Source organism: Berghia stephanieae, chromosome 5, assembly GCF_034508935.2.
Source record: "Berghia stephanieae isolate SIO BIC M18660-M18661 chromosome 5, UCSD_Bste_1.3, whole genome shotgun sequence".
Taxonomy (NCBI): Eukaryota; Metazoa; Mollusca; class Gastropoda; order Nudibranchia; family Aeolidiidae; genus Berghia; species Berghia stephanieae.
The window spans coordinates 38,545,433-38,562,932 of NC_088364.1; the positions used below are offsets into that span (position 1 = coordinate 38,545,433).

Sequence of the window (17,500 nt, forward strand, 5' to 3'; positions counted from 1 at the left end):
TCATTCTTCAAATGTCGATCGATTACAATGACCCTTATCTTACTAAAAACTCTCAAACCTGGGACTTATCAAAATTCTTAATGCGCGTTGTTTCCAGAATACGGTTGTATATTTTTCCATCTCGTACTTTCTATACATGACGACTCATATTTCATATATGGAAAAAGGCCACGCATTTCGTTCTTATTAGGGATTATTTTAACCATTCTACGCGATTGCACGGCGTGATACCAACTCTGAAAACCGAACACAATAGGATTTGATAGTCTGATGTCACGTCCGCCCAGCAACGAGCAGCTTGGTTCTAAACAAAGAAAATCGGTACTTTTTATTGTTCATGCTGGCTAGAACTTTTTCACATGTCATGTGATCAGTATGTATAAAAGTCAAAACATGATCAGAATTATAATGTTTTTCTCCTCTGGATACACGTTTATGCTCGTCGGAGAAGTATTTCATAAGGGCGTCCGCCATTGTTCCGATAGTTTAGAACCAGTTACTAAGATACCATGCGTCATAACGACGCATTACGAAGGAAGTGACGTCATGACAGTTGAATCCTATTAACGTATTGATTTACCATTGCTGCGTTTAAGACTAATTGGCGTTGGTTTAAGAGTATATCTTTTACAACAATGAGCCCATAAAGATTTGGGTTATCGTACCTGCTAATAATAATACGTCGGTTCAACGTCATTTTGAAAATTAATGTCCAATTTCCAGGGGGCCACTAACCTGGAATTGGAAAAAAAAAATGACTATATTATCTCAAGATAAAGAAAAAGAGTGCCTTTTATTAAAATAAGACAAAAGAATGAATAACTTCGATTGTGAATCTATACAATTACTTAGGACAGTCCATCCCCGTCCAATCCTTTAACCCTCTCCTTACCAACTATAGGAAAATCGTCACATTCGTTACGATTCAACCAACATTTTTCATATTCAGATTTCTTTTGTACATCATAAAATTTAAAGAAAATGAACAGTGTGTTGTATATCATGTTTTGCTAAAGAAATTATGTATCGCAAGATCTTACTGCTATTGTGTTTGAGTGAAAACAAATCTATTTTTGTGTTAGTGTTAATTGGGTGTGAAGTTTTGGAGAAAATCCTGAAAAAGCGGGTAAGGAGAGAGTTAAATTATCCATCCAGCATTTGGTTTGCCGTGTTCATCTCCTGTCTCCCTCCGAGGTCTCTTGCATAATGGGTTTTGCCAATGGTTCATGGCTAAAAACATGACCAAATCAAGACAATTTTCTTCTTTTGACCGTAGACAGGAGGCATTCTTGATACTTCAAAGTATGTCAAACATGAAAACAAAAACAAAAAACAAGACGTCACAATCGACCTGTACTTATTGGCAGGTTTGATAACCCAAATTGTTTTGGGCTCATTGTCATAATGGATATACCCTCAAACCATAAAAAAAAATATTGTCCATTAATTCAATGTTAAACCATGCTCATAAATCCCTCTGGCTATCAGACCTGCTTATATATGTTACAGTGAATGACAAAATCAGTCGGAGGGTGAAAGGGTTTGAACTGAGATATTGTTTAGTTCGAATGTCAATTTTTATCCAAAGCGACTGCTTGTCAAACATGATTAAATCAACCCTTTTTTGTACATCTTCGGGAAATATCAAAACTTAATTTCACTTCTAAATATTTTTTACAGCTAATCAAGTTGAAAAAGTATGAAATTCGAGAAAAGTTGCTGAATACCTACCCCATACATCTGAACAAAACTTCATGAAATATCACCCGATTTACTTAAAATAAAGATTAAAATGCTCTGGTGAGCATATTCTTTCAGAAAATAATACAATCCAAAATTTTCACCTTCCGACTGATTATGTCATGGACCGACACAAACACACACACACACACACACACACACATATATATATATATATATATATATATATATATATATATATATATATATATCGCTATACGAAGAAGCCAAAACGCGTGCTAGTATCTGAGCGTACCAAAGTTTGATACCCATGTGAGGTAACAACTTATATAGATAAAATTCAGTCACACAGCCCAAATTAGGCATGCTAGCATTCAGAGAGTACTGTATTTCCAGTTAAAGTCCTCGAACTTGAAACAAAACTCATTCTTCACACTGAAGGCAATTATTCTAACTCAAAATGAATGAGTTGAGCTTTTTTTTCTTCCCAATACTAATCATCAAATGCTCCCCGACGGCATACCATTTGAGACGATTGGTCACGTTTATTTGATTTCCATTCATTTTGTAGTCTTATATTTCCTACTTCGGGTAAATTTGACATTAAACTCTACATATCTAGTTCAATTCGACATATTACCAGATTGCCGTGATCGGTCACAAACAAAATATATCGATGATTGCACACCATTCATATGAACACAAGATAGTTTAATTAACGGAACCAATAAGACGCACTTTCCATCCCTACTCCTAGATAGTTTCGCTTCTTTTTATCAACGATGCACAAGCGTTTTGGGCTAAAAACAAACACAAGTCATATTTTCGAGCCTCGAAAAATCTCCTTTGAAATGAAGATGAAAGAAATAATTGACCCTGAATGGTTTACTTTTTCGATTTTTAAAAGTTTGTAAAGTTTGTAATGTCCAAAGTTAGGGACATCCGTTGTGTAAGTAGCGGTGTATACTTATTTACACATTTAATCCCAATTGTTAAATGGTTTCAATTAAACAATTGTAATACTAGTATCAAACCAACGCAAACATTTCCATTACTACTATTTTATAACAAACAAAGCCCAAATTACAAATATTATGCGCATGTTGGGTACTCGTATATTATGGAGATATAAATGTTATTCATAAAGTGAGTCATTTGACTCGACAGTCAGAACTTAATGATTTTTTGATAAAAGAAGTACGATATTATTGTTCAATTTAGAACTAAACCGAACCCATATTGTCAATTTACTTGTCGGCACATCCTGATGAAACATCTGGCTCTTGACTTTTACAATAATATATATCATTTTTTTTATTGGGTCAATGTTTTCGAAAGGACTTCGGTTTGATACAAATAGGGAACTATATTAAGGCGAGAAGAAAATGTTTGGTATGGAAGGGTGATGATATTACTCTCACAGCTGTAAAACCCACGGTGCTTGAGTTAATCCAGGCTTCAGTAATATTAAAGGGACAGTAACAGTTCTTTGATATCTTTTAAAGTAGAAGTTAATCAATCGCAAAGCACTTTCTGCCAAATCTGAAGTCAGCGGCTGGCACAACAGGTTTTACAACATGAACCGTATCCGAAGTTCCTGGGCGTTGCTTCCCTGACTCCGGAAGAGATTAAACATACGAGATTCAAGTCGGGGGCGGGAACGTAGACTTCCCGAAACTGGAGATGAGGCGTTGGATGGCTGCAAACAGACTATGGCCTAGAACCTGTCTAACACCGGCCACCCTACATCAGTGGGGACTTTCCACCTGTCTCGCATGCACGCTTTGCGACAAAAGAACCTGAAACCGCAGGGTATCTGGTTGAGCGTTGTATAGAAGGAACAAAATTGACGTCACTCAGTTCTTTGTTATTGTTTTTCGCCAGCCATTCTTTTTATAAGTTCTCACTAATTTCTATTAATCAAACTATACACGTTCAAGGTTAAACATAGTTTTGTGTGTTGGTGTGTTATATGACTGGCAGATGTTATGAGTATTTATTTAGCTAGACGCATGACATCAATTATCGGGCGGGTTAGTGAAATGTACTCGAATGCGACAACAAATTCACCGCCTGGATAGAACGCCATAATATGAGATGAAACCATTAGAAGCTGATGCCAAATCGAAAGACCCAACTGGGTACAGAATCATAAATATTGTCTGGATGTTCAGGGAGATAAAACCTTGACTCGACACGAATCGAAACTGTTGTTGGTGAGGATAGCGTTCAAGCATTGGGACCCCCATTTATAAAGCAACTGAGTGAAAGGAACTGAACGTTTATGATAAAGAGATACGGGACTTGTTATAGACCTGTTTTGAGAATCAGTTTGCCCTAGCCTAGAAATTTACCTCGTCTCGTTGAAAACCAAATGGCCTATTGGGATAGCTTCTGGAATAAGTTTGAGGTGCATCTAGATATCTATTAAAACGAAAGTCAAATAAATATTTTTCAATACATTTTTCTGAAATTTGTATACACAATAGAATAGAATTGGTATCATTATGGTGAAATATCACACTTACATCAGGTATGGTCCGGGAGTTAAAGGCTTCTAAATATTATTATTATTATTATTATTATTATTATTATTATTATTATTATTATTATTATTATTATTATTATTATTATTATTATTATTATAATAATAATAATAATAATATTTTTATTATCATTGTTATTATTAATTTTATTGATGGCTGGCCTGTAGTTTTATTCATTTATATACCCTATATATATATATAATATATATATATATATATATATATATATATATATATATATATATATATATATATCAATATTTACCACAATGTTTGAGACAGTCTACATTAATGTTTCAGGTTGCGGTAAATTGTGGTAAACATTGTGGTAAATATTAAAATAATAATTCGCTCCATTGCTACATGTCGAGCACTTTTCGTACCATATTTGTATCAAACACGATTCAATATATATATATATATATATATATTGGGGGGAGGGGGGGGGGGCAAAGTGGCCGAGTGGTTAAGGCATTGCACTGTGACCCGGAATGTCCCGGGTTCTGGCCCCGCACTTTCGTTTTTTTCCTTGGGCAAGATTATTAACCCCCGCCCCCCCCCCCTCCCCCAATTTGCTCACTTGGACAACACGGGTGATATCTCTTGAAATCAGACATTTGGTTTGATGAATTATCTATATTCCTTCGTGGAATGCCGAGGCATATATATAAAACTATCCCTTTCTTTCTCTCTCCCTCTCTCTATCTCTCTCTCTCTCTCTCTCTCTCTCTCTCTTCACATCCCACCTCTCTCTCTCTCTCTCTCTCTCTCTCTCTCTCTCTCTCTCTCTCTCTCTGCGTATTCAAGGCAAACAAATTAAAATCATACAATGCATTGAACTACATATTTAATAACAACCCAGTAATGAAATAGAATACCTACTTATACAATTTTGTGTGCATAATCAATTCTGTTATGCAGACATTCCTACTGGAAGCTCCTTGTAACAATGGACAAATGGAGTTGATACATCAGTATGATTTACTATGTCAAATGATATGGGCATTTCGGGACTCCCTTATGTCAAAAACACGATGGAACGAGACACTAAATACCTAACAACGCCATCCTCTAATCTCACATTCATCTTCGGTGTCTCATCCATTGTGTTTAGCTGACAAAGGGGAAACCCCGACGAGCACTTTTTTTTCAGGTCGGATATCCAATTTGCCTTCGGCTACCAGACCTGCAAATATTAGCACATCAAAAAACCCGGAATGTTCACACCATTTGGCTTTAGTAATCAAATTGAAGCGTCTATTCTATTTTCTTTCTTTTTTTTCTGAAAAAAAATTCTTTATTATTATTATTATTATTATTATTATTATTTATTATTATTATTATTATTATTATTATTATTATTATTATTATTATTATTATTATTATTATTATTATTATCATCATCATTATTATTATCATTATTACTATTATTAGTGGAGCTCTCATTATAGTCTCACTGTTTCAGGCAATAACTCTAGCTTTATTTACTAAGAGATTTTATTAACTGGATTATCTCCCTTCCAGAGAGTTTTTATTAATTTAGGTTCTCCATTCTCAATGAGATACATCATTCGCTTGATTGTTATCAAAGTCGTCAGATTGTTAAGTTGATGCCTTTATATATTTGGATACCAAAACACTAATAGGGTATCTAATCTTTATGATAAAATAATTATAATCTATCGATTTTTAAAAAAAGTTTAAGTACAAAAGTCAATAATAATCGCTTGTTAGAATTATTATTCTCGACTGTTGAATCTCAAGTTCAACTATTTTTGTCATTTTTAAATACTCCAAACAGAAATATTATGTTTCACTGCAAAGGAAATAGCTCTGTAATAAATCATGTGTGACAACTTACACTGTTAGGGTCTATTTTTCCTGGGACATGAAATCTCAAATATACACAAAATGGTAACTTAACTCGAGTTTTTATGTAGCGCGATATCCACTAAACGTGCTCAAAGTGATTTACAATGGGTCCATAGCCAATAACAACACCTTACACGTAGGACGAAACATGTTGCCTGTTAGGCAATATTATATTTTTTTTTTACGAGGAAGATAACGCTATTAACGGCCAGGTACTCATTTTACACCTGTGTACACTCTGTGCATACATATGAATACAATGTATGATGTTTTCAACTCGACATAATATTTTGAATTGGATGTGTTGCCCACTTAGTCAAGTGAGTGTTATTTATTTATCTATCTATTTATTTATCTTTTTCTTTGTTTGCTTTAGTTAATATTTGATTTACCTTTTGATTTGTTAACTAGGAATTATATGCTAATATATGTTTAATATTGGCAATTTTCTGAAATAAACTTTTAAAGTTAAAATTAGTGCGGGGCGGTCCTTGGCAAGCTTAAGGACCACGGTCCTACGGTCTTTGGGAAATGAAAACAGCAAGGACCGGTCCTAGGACCGGTCCTTTTCGACATTGAACATTCCTGAGAGACTGTTGGAAGTTCGAACCGTTTTGACCTTTGGGACCGTGGGATCGTTCATTCTTGAACCGTTAAAGACCGCTACACGATGAAAACCGTGGTCTACAGGAGTAAAACACACGGAGTAGTCACACTCATTTCAAATTGTAACCTAATTAGAGAAGAGGCCTTCTTTATTTGCTCACCGTACTTCATTGTTACTTCGATAATTTAATAAAATTTGAAATTTATCCCCATTAACGGAGATAATGGCATCGCCCAAGGCGTTGATCGAGTTGTTCGTGGCGTTGATACACACACGCAACTCCTACCCCCCTCCCCCCTCCCCCCCACACACACACATTAGAGGGCAGCGAGCATTGAAGAGTAAGAGAGAGACGTGAAGTTATAATAAGAGGCAACCGAGGCAACGAATCGCTGGGGAAGTAGTATGGCGCGAGACCGTTGAAAGGTGATAAGAAGTGAGGACCGCCGCCGGTCTTCCACTATGGGACCGGTCCCCGGTTCACAGCTAAAAGACCGTGGGACCGGTCCTTGGACCCGTCCTCAGCGCGGCACAAGTTAAAATGAAATATTTCATAAAGAACTTGATGAATGAAATTAGATACAAAGTCAAAAAAATCCGTGTTCGGAAAGTAAAAGTTTCAGGAAGATTAAGAAACGAGCTTCCCCCTCAACTCCCTCCCTCCCTCCCTCCCTCTCTCTCTCTCTCTCTCTCTCTCTCTCTCTCTCTCTCTCTCTCTCTCTCTCTCTCTCTCTCTCTCTCTAGCTTCAACGAAGGCATTTGTATTGAATCTTGTTTTATAGCTTCAGCCTGAACTTTGATTTTACAGATAATATTCATCCCGACATTAATGCCACTTTGAGACGGTTGGTATATATCTCGTAAAAAGATAGATTGGTAGATAGATAGATGGTTTCATCAAAAGATAAATCAATACATACGCGAATAGATAGAGGGATATAAATGGGAGAGCTATATAGATAAGGATGTATATATATATATATATATATATATATATATATATATATATACATATATATATATATATATATGTGTGTGTGTGTGTATGTATGTATAGGTATCGATAGATAGATAGATAGATAGGTAGGTAGATAGATAGATAGATAGATAGATAGATAGATAGATAGATAGATAGATAGATAGATAGATAGATAGATAGATAGATAGATAGATAGATAGATAAATAAATAGATAGATAGATAAATTAAAATACAGATTGATCAATAAATTGATAAATTGATAGACATCTATAAAACAGATAAATGTAGGTATGTATATATGCATGTAGGTAGCTGATTAGATGGATAGATAGATTGTTGATAAAAGTAGGATACTGACATCGTTGGATGAGTAAACACATACTAATAGAATCACCCCATCGCGTAATCTTTGCGAGGTATACAGCACGACATATTACCATCAATACAGATAACCAGTGGCGTGGGGCCATTGGATCGAATGGTGCCAGGCACCGCACCAATCTTTTTAAAAATCATTAACAGCATAATTTAATTAAAAATAAAACAGAGATTTTAACTCCACTGTCTTTCGCCAACTCGCCAACAACATACTGCCTTTTTAGTCTCCACTCTATTCAAGATTCCGAGTCACGCACTGCGCCGACTCGTGTGTTGGTGACATCACTCCGCGAAGTAGTGACTAAATCAAACACCGTGGTGCAAAGTAGTGCCGCGCTGAGGACCGGTCCAAGGACCGGTCCCACGGTCTTTTAGCTGTGAACCGGGGACCTGTCCCATAGTGGAAGACCGGCGGCGGTCCTCACTTCTTATCACCTTTCAACGGTCTCGCGCCATACTACTTCCCCAGCGATTCGTTGCCTCGGTTGCCTATCTTCCACCAATCACCACCCATCCCACTTAATTAATCGCACCCACCCCCTTTGCCATACACTAAACGACACAGACGACCATACAGGCAGACGACCACCTCCCTCCACTCCGCAAACCGCCCTTTCGTGTGTGAGATGGGGGGAACAGGAGGCGCACGCCTTGGACGATTCCATTATACGGGGTAAATTTCAAAATTACTACACCATAATGATCGCAATGACAATGATCTATGATGAAGGCATGACCCCTCTTCTCTAATGGGTTATTGTTTGAAATGTATGTGACTACTAAAGATGTGTGTGTTTGTGTGTGTGTGTGTGTGTGTGTCGAACCTAGCAAGTAGCAAGTCCGATTTTTTGTTTTCTTTTGTCCATCTCTTGTCACCACTCCTTTCTATCGCATTGTTGTCATTTAAAATAATACAATATTAAAATTTCGTTTGGTGTCTTTACTAATCAAATAATATGAGTTTCATTAGTTTCTTCCTTCCAAAAAACCCAGTTATGACGTCTGAATTTTTAAAAAGTCCAATAGAATATTTGGGGACCCCGATAGCTCAGTTGATAGAGCACTCTCTTTATACGCAAAGGGCCAGAGATCGATCCCGGGTGCAGTCGAGTTTTTTCTGAATCCCTGTCTACTCAGCAGTGAATGGGTAGCTGAGTTTGTTAGATCTGGCGAAAAGTCACCATCGACCCCTCTTATTACTTATTACTTATTACCTCATCCACCCCCTCTTATTATAACTTCACGTCTCTCTCTTACTCTTCAATGCTCGCTGCCCTCTAATGTGTGTGTGTGGGGGGGGGGGGGGAGGGGGGAGGGGGTAGGAGTTGCGTGTGTGTATCAACGCCACGAACAACTCGATCAACGCCTTGGGCGATGCCATTATCTCCGTTAATGGGGATAAATTTCAAATTTTATTAAATTATCGAAGTAACAATGAAGTACGGTGAGCAAATAAAGAAGGCATCACCCCTCTTCTCTAATTAGGTTACAATTTGAAATGAGTGTGACTACTCCGTGTGTTTTACTCCTGTAGACCACGGTTTTCATCGTGTAGCGGTCTTTAACGGTTCAAGAATGAACGATCCCACGGTCCCAAAGGTCAAAACGGTTCGAACTTCCAATAGTCTCTCAGGAATGTTCAATGTCGAAAAGGACCGGTCCTAGGACCGGTCCTTGCTGTTTTCATTTCCCAAGGACCGTAGGACCGTGGTCCTTAAGCTTGCCAAGGACCGCCCCGCACTAGTGCAAAGCAATCCGACCTCCAATTAATGCTATTTCCATTAGTATCGCGACAGCTGATTGAGCGAGAAACAAGGTCGAATTATACTATCTTCAAATAGCGGAAAACCCCTCGACTTGTGCCAGGATCTGAGAGCTCCACCGTTGGACTGGGGGGATGCGCCAAATTAGGTTCAAAGTTCAAAAACGTTTATTTTAGGCAATTGCCAATGTAGGGTAACTTCGGCCATCCAAAATATTACATTAACTGTCAAAAACACTGATCATTGTCAAGTTTATAAGCAGCAAAGAAAAACATCATAAAACTTTAAAACATGACATATCAAATAGTGCTTAGGCCACTGGGACCCCCCCTTCCCCCCCTTTGGGAGTTTATGCCACTATGTTTTTCAAATAATAGAACTTATTGGCCATACAAATTCCACTGTTACCGTAAAAATAAGTGTCATTTAAGAGAGTTATGGCCCTTTGAAAAAAGTGAGTTGTGTCCCCTTGCAAAAAAGAGACAACATTTCTTTCAAAGGCTCTGGAGACTACAATATTAATTCAAAGATATGCATATTGGGTATCAAACTGAAGGAAATTGAATATACTATCAAACTATGTGCACAAGCTTTCAATTTGTAAATATTATATAGATTCACAGAAAGTTGAAACAATTTGTCAGTAATCTCATGAAGTGTCATATCTAAACTTATGGGCTATTTCAGTGTTTTACACAAAAATTATTTTAAATATGGCCAAAAACAGCATGTACATTAAAAATGTAGCACTGAAGAAAGCTATGGCCCAAGCCTCAACAACAACCTTCATATTTCTCCGTCACAGGAAAAACTAAAAGTGTACGCAACCCTTAAAATTTTCTCAACTTTGTGGGATGCCAAATTCATCATAATTTTCATTCTTTTTAAACATGGTATTGATGTCCAGTTGTCACATTTAAAAGTAAGTTGAAGGTGTGGTAAAAACAATAGATATATCATGAAAAAAGACTAATTTGTTCACAACCCAAGTGAAGCATCATTACCGAAGACTTTTGAACGAAATCACATTGTTATATTATGAAGAATAATTGATACTCAAAAGGGATTCTTGATTCAAGATGCAGTAAGTACATAAAAACAATATCCTTATGTGTTTTGCAAACATGCTTTACTCCTTAACAGTTTGCACTGCTCACCAATTTATTACATATCCTCATCATCAGTAGCAAAATCCTCTTCGTCCTCTGAAGTGTCGTCAAGGAAATCACTGTCAAAGCTATCACTACCATCCTCGGCATATGTATCTTCGTCAGTACTGGTGCAGCTTTCTTCATACACAATTTCCTGCAACTCATCTGGAATGAAAGCATCTTTGAACCACTGTACTTCCAATTCATTTGCAGAATTTCTCTGCCAACCGTTATCCTCTGGTTTTGGAATGCTAGGATTCTGGCACACTGCATTCCTCCAAATGAGAGTTTGAAAGTTGGCTCTTGATATGTGCAGTGACAATACTTGACTACAAGGAGGCATCTGACACAGATCAATTCCACCACTGCATGAGATGGTACCTTTCTTTCCTTTGAAACGCTGGCTAACTATGTCATACCTCACTTTGTTGACACTTGTGCATGAGGTTTTGCCATACAGCTTGCACAGAAATGACTTTAACATGAGACAGTCATTACTCGAAACAGCTGCTGATGTTCCAAATCTGGAGAACAGAATTCTAAGATCTTCCTCCTTTTGAAGAAATTTTAGAGCTTTCAGCTTTCCTTGCCCAGCAAAGCAACTTGTTGTGTCACAGCCTGTGAATGACTGGACACCAAGTAATGCATCACACATCTGTTTAGACAAAGTCTTTGCTATCTGAGAGACATTGATTTGTCGCCTGTTGTTGCCACAGCCAGTATCAAAAATCAGGGTCTTTCCAATTGTCTCTGAGAATGAAAGGAGAAGTAAGAAGACATCCGTGTCTGGTGATCTGACAACAATTGTTTCACAGTTTGGTTGGCGGGAAGCATATTGACAGTGCAGTATAATTCGTGTGTCTGCCTCTTCCTGTGATGAGTAGATATCTAGACAAGGTACAGCTGTGGTAAATTCATCCGTGTCACTGTAAAGTAAGGTGCATCTCTCTTCACAGACAAAGAAGATTTCCCTGTTTCTCAGTTTCTTTGCATATTCGTTACTTTCCCATTCCTTGAGGAGAAACCTGATAAGGGATCTTTTGTTATCAACGCAGCTGAGAAATGATTTCCAACGTCTGGGCACTGTTGTTTCAGATCCTCTTAACAAGTATGCATTATCTTCAGAAGATCATCTCCTCAATCTCTCACAACCTTTGATTGAATCTTCTATGTAAGTATCAGTCACAAAGTGTACACAAGCTGCTTGTGGTAAGGAGGAAAATGTAAGTTTGGCTACTTCACCAAATGTATTTGGGATTGCTGACAGAGTTTGTAACAGTGCATTGCCATCAACAATGTAAACGGTGTTTGTTTTTTTGCATAATCCTCGAACCTTAATGAATTGTCAGGCGTGAGCTTGTGCAACAGAGTTGCTTTGTTGGTCTTCAGAGGTAAACCATCTGATGAAGCCAGCGACCATGGAGTAGGTGTTAGAGGATATTGAAGAACTTTTTGAAGATCAACACTGTGCTCTTGGGACAAAACAAGAAGCTGGCCAAATAAATTTCTTTGTGCCTTGATTTTGACCACGTTCATGTCTTTTTTCACTGTTACCACTTTCCTCAATGATGCAAATGTCTTGGTCTTGTTCCTATCTAATGGCTTGTGAAATTCTACAGTCTTTTCCTTCAGTCTGTTTTCAACAAAACTTTCAAACAATCTTTTTCCTGTTTTTTTCCACGGCTAGCAGGTCATCAGCAACATCCTCTTGCACTTTCATTCCTGAAGCTAGACTGACCAGACCATCTTCAACTTCAAAGGGATTGATAAATACTGAAAATGCCTGGATGATCTTTTGCACTCGCTTTTCACTTTGTCTTTTTTCTGCAAGGCTCAATTCTTTGTGGGTGTCTATATCCATACAGTTGTTGTTGCTGATCATTCTTTGGGTTGCTGATACATATTCTGCTCGATTGTGTCTTGTTACACTCCAACGGTAATAGCTTGGAAGACTCTTGCTGAACCCAACAATACCTCCTTTTGTCTTTGCATGTTTGTTTATTGTTTGTTCAATGGTCATATCAACTGCTATTCTTCCAGCAGGCGTCCTTGATCTGGAGACACTAAATCCATTATCGTGTAACATTTCTTCTGCCCCTGGGTGGGAATGAATCAGGTTGGCTAGTGACACAAAATATACACTGAGATACTTGGCATAATTGTGGTGATTCATGGTAAAAAGCAGTGGGCAAAGTTCTTTTAAACAAGATATATGAAGAAGAAAGTTGTTTGTCTTTGTAGCTCGCAGAAACTGGAGGAGAAGCCAAACTCTGTCCATGTATTGGATCCAGTATTGTGCAGTTTTTCCGTACTTTCCTGAGCGGAAACTCTCTTTGAAGGCTTCATACTGGGAAAATAACTCAGCATACACAGTTGACTGGAGAATTTTATTAGCTGTATGGCTTGAAATTCCTTCGGTAAATTCCTTTATGTAAGACATGAGGTCTTTACTGAGTTTTGAATCTGTGTCCTGCTCAAATTTGCAAGCAGAAGCCTCTCTAGAGCCTCCAAAACAGACACATGCACTCGTATAGCCCTGTTGTAGTTCTTTCCACTCATAACCCTATCCATAGAACCATGTGCACATAGCCCAGCTTCAGTCACAATTTCTTCAAAACCAGATCCTCTTTGGAGCTTTCCCAGGGCACCAAGATATGACATTATGGTGTGAAAGACACCCAGGTGAATAATGACTGTTTTGTAAAGCTGTGGGTTTTGCCAGACAATATCGTAAGCTTTCTTTGCTACAGCAAGGTCAAATGTTACAAATGTATATGGCTGACCAAGCTCTTGTGTTGCCTCCAAAGATAGTTGTAGCACCTTCTGTACTGTAGCTGCTTCAGTTATGGGAGCATTGATGACAGGCATATATTCAACAATTGAAGGCATGTTGGTTTCATTTTCATTTTGGGGGTTTGGAGTTGTTGATGGAAGCCAACCTTTCCAGCCAGGGAAACGTTCTCCGTCTGAATTCAACTTCATCCTACAGAACACCCACAGAAAATTATCTTGGTGCAGCTGTCTTGATTGTTTTCTACTGTTGTTGTGGAAACAGTCAGAGAAGGTTCTGCTCTTCCAGTTGCAAAGCAAGGCTGAATTTGGATGGGTTTGAAAGTTGCTGACCTTTTCTTTGTTTTTCCAGTCGTGACATTTTGTTGGTGTGAAATAGGGTTAAGTCTAAAAATCACAAAATTACGCTTACACCAAAGGATACACTTTCAGAAATATGTGTTATATGCCCATTAATCATGCCTGAATTGTGCTAGTACAAAATTCCTCTTGTTTATTTATCACTGAAAGGAAGCAAATACACTGTAATATATATTTTTTTCATATTATAGAGAAAATGGCTATCAAATATTTAAAAACCCTATATAGCTTTGTAAAATATTTTATGATATGAGGCAAAAAATGAGAAATGACAATAAAATTCCACCATTTATTGCATTTGAAGCAATTTTAGGGTGATAAACAATCATTTTATGCACAAAAATGAGTTCACGAAAAATTGCACCCGATGACCTTTCAAGGGCCATAACTCCTGTAAATGATACTTGAAAAAACTGTAACACCCGGATTAATTTGTGTTATATGTCCCTGAAGCATGCCTGAATTGTGCTAGTGCAAAATCCCTCTTGTTTATTCATCCTGAAAGGAAACAAGTACACTGTAATATATTTTTTTTTCAAATTATAGAGAAAATGGCTATCAAAGATTTAAAAACGCTATATGGCTTTGTAAAATATTTTATGATATGAGGCAAAAAATGAGAAATTACAATAAAATTCCATTATTGATTGTATGTGAAACCATTTTAAGATGATAAACAACCATTTTATGCACAAAAAAGATTTCACAAAAAATTGCACCTAATGACCTTTCAAGGGCCGTAACTCTCGTAAATGACACTTGAAAAAACGGTAACACCCGGATTAATACTCAAGATATATTGCTGTTTCAGAAAAACCATGTGGCGAAAACTCCCCCAGGAGGGTTTCGCCCACTGGCCCATGCACTAAAACCCCCACCTCTTTTTCACGATTATTGAATAAAGTAATTCTTTGCAACGAAGCATTGTGGACGAATTTACCAACATTTTTCTTGCTTGTAGTGCCGAGTTGATGGTTACGTGTGTATGAGTGTTTATTTGTGTGTGTGTGTGTGTGTGTGTGTGGTGTGTGTTTGTGCGTGTGTATTTGTGTCAGTCAGAGAAAGAAACCGAAGACTGTCAACAGTTATACTTTTGGTGTGTTTTTAGATTTTTAAGTACGTAAGTGGAGTGATTTTTTCTTTGTGATGCTTTAAGATCTGAATCTACCTTTTATTTGTGCAATCATTAATCGTATTCCACTGATTTCCATTATTTGAGATATACTTTGAAGTTTTGTTTTGTTAAACAATGAATTGCAATGAATCAAGTTGACTCTTTACTTCACCGACCGTTTGGGAGATTGACACTAGATGACAAATTAGAAATAAAAAGACTAGTTCCTCACCAACCAACTGATTTTGAATTAACACAGGTGTTGAAATCTCGAAAACGCTCTTTTTCAGTGACATGGTATGACAGGCATGAATGGCTCACAGTTAGTTTAGTCTTTTGTTTTTATTGTCTACTTTTTACAGATACAACAAACACTGACAAATCATGGACATCTATAGGCTATAGTGACCTTAACCACTTCCATCGTATTTCTTAACCTCCTGAACGTTGTTTTAGCACCCTTAAAAGAGTGAAATTTTTTTGTTGCGAAATGCAATGAAACAGGAGCGGTTAAATTCATTAATGATTCTGTCAATTCACAAAGCTGAAATAGATGCCATTCCAGATTTCAATAAACACATTATAAAAAGATTTGCAGAGATGAAACATCGCAGTGCAGATTTTTTTACAAGTACTAAAAGTAAGTAATTTCTGTCATAGGTTTTTTTTCTCTTTTGATTTACATTTATAATATTGATTGCATTATCTACCAAATCCAATCCTTTAAATGGTGGACAAAGAATAATTACAAAGACCTTTTCATACGGGACTTGTATCTCAGTGTTGTGGCTTGTTGTTTTCATGAATTATTTGTTTTTGTAAGTTTTGTCCACTCGTAGAAACCATCGACCCTCCCCCATCCTACCATAAAAGAGAGTTTTTAATATGTCGTGCTCTCTTCTCTTAACCGTGTTCACTGTATTAGAATTTTTTTTCTAATCATGGCACCACCATATGCCGTCAATACGCCACGCCGCTGCAGATAACTTTGCTATGAGATCACATAGACGAATAAATCTTCGTAGACATAGATTTATCTTCATGATACCAAATCCAATTTATATAAGTAAATCTCACCGAACAATGTAGCATCATGCAAGGACAGAACATGACTTACATTAATCAAGTGCTAAAATAAGACATCTGCTCCTTCTCTTCTTCTTCTTCTTCTTCTTCTTCTTCTTCTTCTTCTTCTTCTTCTTCTTCTTCTTCTTCTTCTTCTTCTTCTTCTTCTTTTTCTTCTTCTTCTTCTTTCTCCTCCTCCTCCTCCTCCTCCTCCTCCTCCTCCTCCTCCTCCTCCTCCTCCTCCTCCTTCTTCTTCTTCTTCTTCTTCTTCTTCTTCTTCTTCTTCTTCTTCTTCTTCTTCTTCTTCTTCTTCTTCTTCTTCTTCTTCTTCTTCTTCTTCTTCTTCTTCCCTCTTCTTACAAATTTTCGTTCAAGCATGCTCGTCGCAGTGGTTCTTGAATTATAGTCCCCAACCGCCATTCTTACTCTTTTTCTTCGGACATTCTCTATGTTCCCTTACAATAGGATTCAGAAGTCTGATGTCACGTCCGCCCAGGTTGGTTCTAAACAAAGAAAATTGGCACTTTTTATTCTTCATGCTGGCTAGAACTTTTTCACATGTCATGTGATCAGAATGTATAAAAGTCAAAATATGATCAGATTTATAATGTTTTTCTCTTCTGGATACACGTTTATGCTCGTCGGAAAAGTATTTCATAAGGGCGTCCGCCATTATTCCGATAGTTTAGAACCAGTTACTAAGTTACTATGCGTCTTTATGAGGGAAGTGACGTCACGACTGTTGAAGCCTATTCGCTTTGTATCGAGCTCCCTTACCAAACATGATTCGGCTCGAGCGAAATGCTAAAATCGAATCTTTAGTAACAAATTGAAGTGAAATATTTGGGACCAGGCACTGGTATAAGACAAACATCTGAAAAGTATTTATGAAATAATGCCAAATAAAACAGAAAGGCAGGTACGAGAAAAAAAATAATCCAAAAAGATCAGCCTTTTAACTTGAATTCTAACTTCAGACTTCAGAAGTACAGGCCAGGTGTGATACCATAAAGCTGCAGAGGATATTTTTAAAAAATAAAAGAATAAAAATAATAATTAAAAAATTAATTAATTGATTGATTTCTGAATTCAATTTGATCCTCTCAGTTTTCATTTATTTATTTAGTTATCTATTCATTTATTTGTTTGATTGTTTATTTAGTTATTTATCCA

At 37.1% G+C, this 17,500-nt stretch overlaps 1 protein-coding gene across 1 annotated transcript in view; it reads left to right on the top strand.

Annotated features, from left to right (window-relative positions):
* Positions 1 to 17,500, top strand: part of LOC144972884 (paladin-like) — a 265,377-nt gene that overhangs the window by 16,104 nt on the left and 231,773 nt on the right. The gene's annotated exons all lie outside the window — the stretch shown is intronic.